Genomic DNA, 10,608 nt, shown 5'->3' with positions numbered 1-10,608 from the left:
CTAGAAGCTGATAATGGATACACTATAGTTTTCTATTGAAACACAATTTTTTACAGCCATCCCATTTTTATCAAGGATAATTATAGCAAAACTAATTTGTTTGTAAAATAAGTCTAGTCTTACTCAGTTTGGCTTGATTACTTATATAATTATAGCAAGAATAGTGATTCTATGCATATTCTGAAGTATGACATTCCAATCATAAGTTTGGTAATATCCAAGGGGCTTTCTTGGTTCTATAAAATGAACCTTAGTTCTTTAAAATTGTCTGGTAATAAGCAATCTCAGATTAGACCTTTAAAATTCTCTTTAGGCCAAGAAGCCAAGCTAATGAGTTGTCCAGTTGTGTCCGGTTACGAGGAGAACAGATTCTTATTAAACTTATGTAAATACATTTATTGTCATGAAAAATAAGAATATTTGATAAAAGTTTCTGAACTCTGGAGAAAATTCATGTTTGAACTTTAGGGGAAAATACGCACTTGGGTTAATAAATTCTGGGATGCTTATTGTCGTGCGGGAGACCCTGCTCGCTGTGCCATTTGTCGTGCGGGGCGTCCGGCGGGGTCTCAGCTCCCGCTCCCCACACAAGAACACAGGACATGGTGAGGCCAAAACAGAACACCCACGGAGCCATAGGTAGGGGAGTCACACCACTATAGTCTCACTGGAGGCTGGATTCACACGACATGCGACCTGCTGTCCACTTTTCTGCCAACTGACCACTTTTCTGCCAACTGACCGACTCCCCTCGCTAACTGCAATCCGCGCCTGCCAGCCACCATCTTCTTGCTAGCCCCCATTTTGCTACTAGCATAACCACAGCAGTTATATTAGTGGCCAATGGCTCACTGGTTACAGCTGACAGCCAACTAGCCACAGCTGATGGCCATGCAATCACAGTTGATGACGATCTACTACCTGAGCCAGCACCTTTCTATGAGAGGCCGAGAGCCTGGAAACTGCTCTTTGGGGCTCTGTCCCCACACTTATTTTAAAATTTAGTGCTGTGGGGACAGAGTCCTAGAGAGCAGTTTCCAGGCTCTAGGCCTTACGTGGAAAGGTGCTGCCTTGGGTAGTAGATGGCCATCAGCTGTGATGACTAGTTGGCCATTAGCTGTAACCAGTTAGCCATTAGCCACTAATACAACTGCCATGGCTACACTAGCAAGTGCGGATTGCAGCTAGCAAGTGGGGTTAGCAAGTGTGGATGGCGGATTGCGGATCGTGTGGATCCTATTTCCTGTGTCTCGCCAGGCCGCCAGTGAGACTGGGGTGCAGGAAGACCCCTCATTGGGTTACTGGCGGATGTTTGCTTTTGTGTCTCGACCAGCTGCCATCGAGAATATAGTGGTATGAACCTCCTATCCATGCCTCTGTTGTTGTTCCTTTTTGGCCTCACCATGTCCTGTGTTCTGGTGTGGGGAGCGGGACCAGAGATCCTGCATGACAAGTACCATAATAACTTTATTCTTAGTTTTGTGAAAAGATAAATACACACCTAGTAGTGAAGTCAATTTAAAGAAAGAATAGTGAGCTACAAAGATATTCATATATGGAAGAAACAAGTCATTTTATTGGTAGAGGAATAGACAATTGCACAGATGGAACAGGAAAGAACATCCAGAAACTAAGTCATATACATATGGGAATTTAATATTTGATAAAAAAATATCATTTCAAGTTGGTAGGTCAGGAAATTTGATTCAGTGTTGGGATAGTTGTTTATTTGTTAGGAAAAAAGACTGAAATAATTTTAGAATTCCATAAATACATTAGAAGAAAATATAAAACATATTGATGATTCTGGGGAAGGGAAATCCTTCTACAAAAAGACACACATACGCACACACAAGTAAGACAAAAAGTGTAATGTCTCCTAATTTGATTCCATCATAATCAAACACTTCTGAGTGACAAACACATGCCGTGCACGTGTGTGAGTGTGAGAGAAAGACAGCAAATAAAATTAAACAGCAAGTGACCGTGAAGGGAACAGGAAATTTACAGGGTTTGTCTTGGGTGATAAGAAACCTCTGGGGCTGTATTTCAACTGATTTTGCTCAGCTATAAAAGGCATCGTGGGAGGTCAGAGGATGAGCTTTGAGAATTTACAAAACAACAAGAGGAAAAGATAAAACACCACCCTGCCTGGGGCTTGACCCCACTCCTGGCCTCCTGTGCTGGGGAGACCACCCTGCCTACGGCTGGCAAGTCAGGGCACTTGCTTTCTCACCAGCTTCGTTGTTACGGGAGCCATGATCTTGGGCAAATCACTTCCCCTCTGGGTCTCAGGGTGTCCAGGTAAGACGGGGGTTAGGCCTTCCAGGCTTCAGATGATGGGATTCCGTGTGGATGGCAAAGGGGGCCTCTAACACTCCCTTCCCGGCCAGTCACAGCCTCTGAATCAGTAATGCACTGTTTTTGTCTTCCTTTAGAATGAGCTAAACTCATAGGAATGTTACTGATAATTATCCTTCTCCCCGTTTTTACTGTTACTTGAAGATGCTCACTAAGTATTTGGGGAATGAGGCCTGGCAGCTGTTCAGGAGTGGGAGGGTCAGACTCAGTGTTGGAGAAAAAGCACAGAGCTGGCTCCTGGCGGAGCCCGGGTGCTGACGTGGGCACTGGGCCTTCCCATCACTGGGCCTGTGGGTTTGGTCATAGTCTGCGTCCTCCCCTGGGTCTTCCTAGGGCAGGCAGGCAAGTCAAGAGCATGGGTGCGACAGAGGGCTCAGCTGAGAAGCTGCAGCTGCAGCCCTGGGCACCGCATCCCAAGCAGGAGATAAAGATTTAATTTCCACGGCCACCAGGCACCTCTCTTATCCTTTGAGGCCTATCTCAGAGCCCATCTCCTCTATGCAAACTTCTTTATAAGCAAAATAAAACAAAACAAACAAATCTTTCCTCAGTTCTCAGCGTGGCCTGAATTCTCTTTACTCTCACAGTCCAGACTAGATAGCGTATGATTCTCTACCATTGCATTTAATTATTTCAGGGCTTTTCCCATGAATTTCCAGGTGGGATATGATCCCTCCAGGAACCTCCAAGTCCCCTGCCTGTCTGAGAAGCAAAGGAGCCCCTTTCAGAAATACTGAGAGGTGTGTGGATTTGATGGTTACACATGCAAACTCCCCACCTCCCTGCACCCCACGCCTCAGCAATGGGACGCAGGGCAGCTGACGTCTGTGTCCTGCCCACACTTCGTTCTTCTCTCCTTATTCAGTTGTTCTCAGTACGTGTCTTTCCTTGTACCATTTGCTTACAACTTTTTCTCACCTCTGCTGGCCTCTCAATGGAAATTAAACAGAGGAATTTCCTTTCTTGCATCTATTCAAGGAAGAAAGTACTCAAGAAACTACGCTCTCTGCCTCCTGCCTGCACAGCTGTCCCCTACTTGTCATGACAGCCCTGGAGGGCCTGAGGGGCTTCTCAGTGGTCAGTCATATTCAGACACTCAAACAATTTTTTAAAAAAAATTTTATTGGGGAATGTTGGGGAATAGTATGTTTCTCCAGGGCCCATCAGCTCCCAGTCGTTGTCCTTCAATCTAGTTGTGGAGGGCACAGCTCAGCTGCAAATCCAGTCACCGTTTTCAATCTTTGGTTGCAGGGGGTGCAGCCCATCCTCCTATGTGCAACCTTGTTGTTGAGAGCTCGCGCTCTAACCAACTGAGCCATCCGGCCACCCCTCCAGTAGCTCAGGGGCAGCTCGTTGTCTTCAATCTAGTTGTGGAGGGCGCAGCTTACTGTCCCATGTGGGAATTGAACCAGCAACTCTGTTGTTCAGAGCTCACGCTCTAACAACCTGAGCCATCCAGCTACCCCTAAACAATTTAAAATTTCAGTCCATTTTATTGCTTTCTGGCGCTTTATAAAATGAGAGGCACCTTGGTTCATCGATTCTCTGATGCTCATTCTGTTAGCATCTCTTGAAGGTAGGATGTGTCTTAATTGAAGGCAAGCTCTTCCAAAGAGGGTTGCAGTCACTTCTGTTGGGCATCTGGGGACCACTTTAAATTTGGGGGACCACATTGGTAATGTAAATTAAGACTGCAAACCTGCGTGAGGAGGAGCATACGGTTCAGATTTTCAAAGACTCGTCCTTCCCTCCACACGGTGCCAAGATGAGCGTGCTGCCCTGAGTGCGAGGAGGCTCCTTACCTGCCCCTGGGACACTGAGCCCTCTGGTGTCCTGGCGTTCGTTATGCACAAGTCTCTGAAGAGACCCGCCAACTGAGGCTTCTTTTTCAGGACACATAAAATAAAGTTGTATCTTACTGATAGCTTTGATTTGAAAAACCATGGCTTGTGATTCTCTGTTAACCTGAATTCCCCATCCTCTGGCCATTCCCGAGAGCAGAACAGTGTAATACAACCATTGACAGTATTTTTTAAATTGATGTGTAATAAATAGTGTCAAGTACACAGGCCAGAAGTGTAGTGCTCTAAGGGTTTTTACATACGTGCACATCTGTGTTACCACCACCCAGGTAAAAACGTACAACACGCCTAGCACCCGAGTACGCGCCCCCGTGACCCGCTCAGGAAATACTCCCTCCAAAGGTCACCACTATTTTGCCCTCTATCATCATGGATTCGTTTTGCCTATTTCTTGAACATCCTATAAATGGAATTATTTAGTATGCACTGTTTGATGTCTTTTCTCAAAAGCATGATACCTGTGAGATTCATCCATATGTCTATCAGTAGTGGGTTTTCCATTGGATGGATTTCATCATCCCACCATCTTAATATGAACACCATTAGCATTTTCATGTAATTACTGATTTTTCTTCTGTTTATATATTTTTAACCAGAGCTATACATCAGTATACTACAGCTTACAGCTTTTGTCTCTTTGTACCTAACATTTCTGGTCTTAAGAATATTTCTATTTTCACCCTGTACTATGTCTTAGAGAAAAGTTTCTGGAATTGCTTTGCACCCATGTAAAGAAGGCTCCCTCCTATTTGTTTTAAAACTGCCATTTAGGAAGTTCAAAGGGGTTAAACATGACCGTAGCTTTCACAAATGCATCTGTCCTCACTCAGCCATTATCTTTCCAGAAGATCTTGCTTTCTCCACTTACCATGTGTAGTAAGGACAGACCAGTGGGCCCAGGTCCACATCTGGGAGCTCTCATCCATGATGGACACGCACAAGCACGGAGAGAATTTCTCCCACCTGGCAGACTGACGCTTCTCAGGGCTGGGCAAAGCTGCGTGATCTCAGGCTCTGAGCTGCATACGGGGGCTGGACAACAGACTTGGTTATGACCAATGCGTACAGTTGGTCCACAGCAAGACTGAGGTGTTGCTTAGTCGCTGGATGCCGCTGGTTCTCTCTGAAGATGCCGGCCTAGAGCCCTGGGGGGGCAGGGTGTGACTAGGGTCCCAGCTCCCACATTGCATTGTCTCCCAGCATTAGGCCCAGGGTGAGACCAGGCCCAACTCAAATCTCAAGTCTGGCTTTTACTTCTCCTGCCAGAGCCCCTTCTTTCTACAACAGCTTCTTGCATGTGTCTGCGTGTTGGCTGTGCTGAGACAGGGCTGAAGCTTGGCTTTGGAGGACCCGTGTCATTCCTCTGCTCTGACTTATTGGAATGTGGCAGAACTGTGGGGAGAGTGGACGTTACAGTGTGTGGGGAGAAGGGGCCTTGTCTTCCATGCTGGCTGCGTTCCGGAAACGCTTTACACCCATCAGTGCTTGTTTCTTTCCTGAGGCTCCCATACCAGAGACGCTGGGGTGTATGTGGCATCTATGGCAGGCTCCCCGTCCCTGGGGAAGTCAGGCTAGGGCACAGCACACAGTACTCCCCCACAGGCCTGAGACCTCACTGGGTATGGGCCCCCGTCAGCTGACGTCCGTGAAAGTGAGGAGGGGACAATACCAGCAGCTCCCTCCAGCCCTTGCTCTATCGGGAGATGAACGGTTGGGGCAGCTGGGGATTCTCCAACAACTACAATGTCCAGAGTAAGGAAGAGGAGAGTCCACGAGGGCAAAGCGTGGGGACTACCATGGTTGTCGCACCTTCTCTGCTGCTCCAGACCGTGTCCCCAGCCCTCTTAGCATGTGTCCTCAGCTGACAGGGGTTGGGGCGGGGCTCAGAGCCTCAGGGGGCCTATGGGCTGCTACTAGCAGCTCAGAGGCTGTGTAACACTGGATGCCATCGCTCTGGGGCTTTGCCTCTGCTGTGTTGTCACTGAGGACAACAACAGGGCCATTTCCTTGGCCGGAGGGACTTGGAGCACTGGCCAGTAGGTGGAGCAGATTTTTGCCCCTGCTGACCTAGGTTTCTTGACTGCGGGCTCCTTTCTCCTCCTCAATTCCCAGGAAGAGAGAAGGACCAAGAGTTTGGCCAGCTCTGCTAAGAGAGGCACCTCTGGGGTGCTGTCGAGAGAGGGACCAAGGCAGGACAGGCCTGTGGTACCACCTTGGGGGGAAAGTACCCCGGGGCTCTTGTCACTGGTGCAGAGGGCTCCTTACTACAAGTCAACCCAATTTATGAAAACCCAGGAGTCACTGTAAAAATAAAAAATGAGATGGGGAGAAAGGGAAAGGAGAATTATTATTTCCTTCACTAAAATTATTTCAATCACTTCTCATTCACAATGGGTTCCTTTTAGGCTATCTTCAAAAATGTATGTTCTTGGGCCGGCCTGGTGGCTCAGGCGGTTAGAGCTCCGTGCTCCTAACTCCGAAGGCTGCCGGTTCGATTCCCACATGGGCCAGTGGGCTCTCAACCACAAGGTTGCCAGTTCAACTCCTCGAATCCCGCAAGGGATGGTGGGCAGCGCCCCCTGCAACTAAGATTGAACACGGCACCTTGAGCTGAGCTGCCGCTGAGCTCCCAGATGGCTCAGTTGGTTGGAGTGCGTCCTCTCAACCACAAGGTTGCCGGTTTGACTCCCGCAAGGGATGGTGGGCTGCGCCCCCTGCAACTAGCAATGGCAACTGGACCTGGAGCTGAGCTGCGCCCTCCACAACTAAGACTGAAAGGACAACAACTTGACTTGGAAAAAAAAGTCCTGGAAATACACACTGTTCCCCAATAAAGTCCTGTTAAAAAAATAATAAATAAATAAATAAAAAGAAACAGCATGGCCTGTAAGCGGCCCACAGACACACAGGGAGCTGGAGGAGTGGTCTGAGACCAGGTTAGTGAGAAGTAGGGCTGGACCGCTCAGTATTGAGGGCTTCCATGCACAGGCCACCGGAGGTAAGAAATCTAGATGTTGTTCCAAGTGTGAGATAAGATGTCTCTGGCAGCTTCTTAGAGAATGATTGAAGCGAGGCAAGAATGAGGTAGGCTATTATGGTAGAACAGGCAAGAGATTCTGGTAGTTTGGACGACCGTGGTACAGGCACACAGAAGTAGATGGATTTGAGGTATGTTCTGAGAGAATTGACAAAACTTCCCGATAGACTGGGTATGAGGGGGGAGGGAGAGGGTGGAATCAAGGAAACTCCCAGATGTCTGACATGAGCTACCGGAATTGAGAAGGGAAGGATTTCATGGAGGAGTTGGTTGAATGAGGTAAAAATTACTGTTTGGGCCATGTGTAAGATGGAGATGTCTGAGAGAAACGTCTAGAGGGCAGTTAGATATGGAATCTGGAGGTAGAGACCAGGGCCGGATATAAATGTGATGAGTCATGGGACTAGGGAAGAAATTACCCGGGAAGAGAAGACACACACCGAGGACTGGCCCTGAGAAACTCACAAGCGGAGGTTTAGTGGAGGAATAGCTGCAAAAGAAGAGCAAGAGGAGGGTCCCGTGTCATGGCTTGGAGAAGTTAAATAAGATGAAGACAAAAACGTTTCCATTCAATTTGGCAACATGAAGGCGGTTGGTGACATTAGTAAGATGGGTGAAGTGGCAATACCAAGTCAGAGGGGCTTGAAGAATGAGTGAACTCATAAATTTCTTAGCAACACTAGGAATAAAAGGAAACTTCCTTATTTTGATGAAGTGCATTTATCTGACACCTATTGTATGATGAATCACGGGAACTATTAAGAACCTTCTCAAGGTTTGGCTTTTTCCCCCCTCCCAACATTGCATTAAGAGGCCCCAGCCCAATGCAAAAAGGCAACAAAAAAAAAAGTAGATATTGTTTACATTAGAACTAATGCCAGGGTTCCGCATGCTGGCTAGATATGTAATATCTAAAAGCTCTTCATTAGAAATAACTAACAGAAAATAAAATAGAAAAAAGATCTCATTCAAGTAAAACTACACAAGATCTTTATGCGGAAAAATGGTAAACCTTAGCTAAGGACTATGCCAGGAGATTCTCTACGACGGGGCTTTTGCAGCTATTTGCTCAATGACAATCACTGCTGATGCGACCAAGGGAGGTGTCTGATACAGAATGAAGAAAAAGTCATTGTTTTTTGGTCATGGAACTGAGAGGTCCTTTATTAATTGGATGCTCAAGTTTCTGAGAATTAAGACATAATCTAATGACGACTTAAAAAAAAAAGGTGATGGAGGCAGTGATGACGTCACTGGAGGACAGGACCCGAGCTGGAAGCCAGTAGATGGAAATAAAGAGAGTGGCAGGGTGGAATTACTGCTCAGCACAAACCTCTAAACAGCACAGGGTTCTGCCAAACACAGGCGACGACTGGTCTGGAAGCAGCACTGGAGGGCAGTGAGCCCACTAACCCACTCCAGATGCGAGGCCGTGGCACAAGAGAGACACCACTTATCTGTGCGGTGTGGGGATGACGTCCCTGCGTTTATAAGGAGCTTATGCTTTGAAGAATTCGTAACAGTCAGTGGGAATGATATTACTTGTTCCCCTTCACCTCACCTTGCAAACCTTTCCTTTGATCCTCAATATTGGTTTATACGTAATCACAGCAGGACAATTCGGAAAGCTGAATATTTTTCTATTAAAACGTATGTGTGTGTATGTATATAAAGTGAGAAGGGGAGGGGTGGATTTAGGGTTAAAGCAGCATTTTTCTCCAGCAGCACTCTTGACATTTAGGACCAGATAATTCTCTGTTGTGGCCACCTCCCTGTGCATTGTGGGTGTGTAGCAGCCTCTCTGGCCTTTCCTTACGAGGTGCCAGGAGCACCCTCTCCTGAGTCATGACCACCAAACACATCTCCAGATAGTGCCAAATGTCCCCTGGGGATAAAACTGTCCCTTATTGAGAAGCACTAGGTTAAGGATGTGTATAGAAAAGAAACGAGCATAGGACGTAATTCAGAAAAACTGGCAACACTTTGGTCTTCTCAGTTTGTGGCCCTGATGGCACTCAGGCTTCTCCAAATTTTAGCATAAGCTCAGTGAATTAGAACAGTTCCTTTCTACTGCCTCAGCTCCCCGACCTGGCCACGTAACAGACATTAGTGGCAACACTCCTTTTTGACTATTGGGAAGTGCTGGTGGGAGAGAACGGGGTTCACATGCCTTCTTCTGAGACCTGACTTCTAGCCTGTTCTCAACGTCACATTTTCCATTTGAAACTATGGTCCTTGAAATGAACATAAATCTTCCTTAAGAAAGCTATGTTCCTGCTCACCTGTATTTGAAGCGTTAAAATACATAATCAGCACTGTCTTCCTTCAAGGGAAAAACAATCTAATACATCATTTATTAATATCAAGACTAAGTTCAGTAATTTTGCTCCTTGGACATTTATCTCAGAATGAATTATGAACATCACTCCACACACAAATTAAACTGGTTTTCAAAATAGTTGAGAAAATAACATAAGACAACTCAACAACAAAGAAATAACTCAATTTAAAAAATGGGAAAAGGACTTAAAATAGGTATTTCTCCAAGATTTTTGAGGGGCCAATAAGCACAGAAAAATGCTCAAATCACTCTCAGGGAAATGCAAGTCAAAACCACAATGAGCTATCACCTCACCCACTAGGATGTCTACAAACAAGCAGAAAAGAACAAGTACTGGCAAGGATGTGGAAAAACTGAAACACTTGTGCACTGTTGGTGGGAGTGTAAAATGGTGTAACTGCTGTGGAAAACAGTAATGCAATTCCTCGAAATATTAAAAACAGAATTACCACATTATCCAGCCATTCCACATCTGGGCTTATACCCAAAAATGCCGACGGGAAGGCCGCGGGCAGCTGTCTGTGCAGCCTTATTTACAGCAGCGTTATCCACAATAGCCAATAGATGGCAGCAACCCGAATGTCCATTGACGAAAGGCTAATCAAAATGTGGCGTATATGTATAATGGAATACTAGTCAGCTTTCCAAAAAAAAAAAAAGACAGTTCTGACACAGGCTACAACTTGCATGAACCTTGAGGACATTGTGCTAAGTGACATAAACCAGTTGCAAGAAGACAAATACTGTGTGATTCTTCTTATATGAGGTAACTGGAATAGTCAAATTCACATACAGAAAGTAGAATAGTGGTTGCCAGGGGCTGCAGGCAGGGAGGAGTGGGGAATTGTTTAATAGCTACAGTAGTTTTGCACATGAAAAATGTTCTGGAGAAGTATGGTGGTGATGGCTGCATGACAACTTGGGTGTACTTAATGCCACTGAACAGTACACTTAAAAATGCTGAAGATGGGAAATTTTACGTTTTGTGTATTTTACCACAATTGAAA

This window comes from Rhinolophus sinicus, linkage group LG09, assembly GCF_036562045.2.
Source record: "Rhinolophus sinicus isolate RSC01 linkage group LG09, ASM3656204v1, whole genome shotgun sequence".
In the NCBI taxonomy this organism is placed as follows: Eukaryota; Metazoa; Chordata; class Mammalia; order Chiroptera; family Rhinolophidae; genus Rhinolophus; species Rhinolophus sinicus.
The sequence above is the reverse complement of the archived record's forward strand: the minus strand, read 5'-3'. Positions refer to the sequence as shown.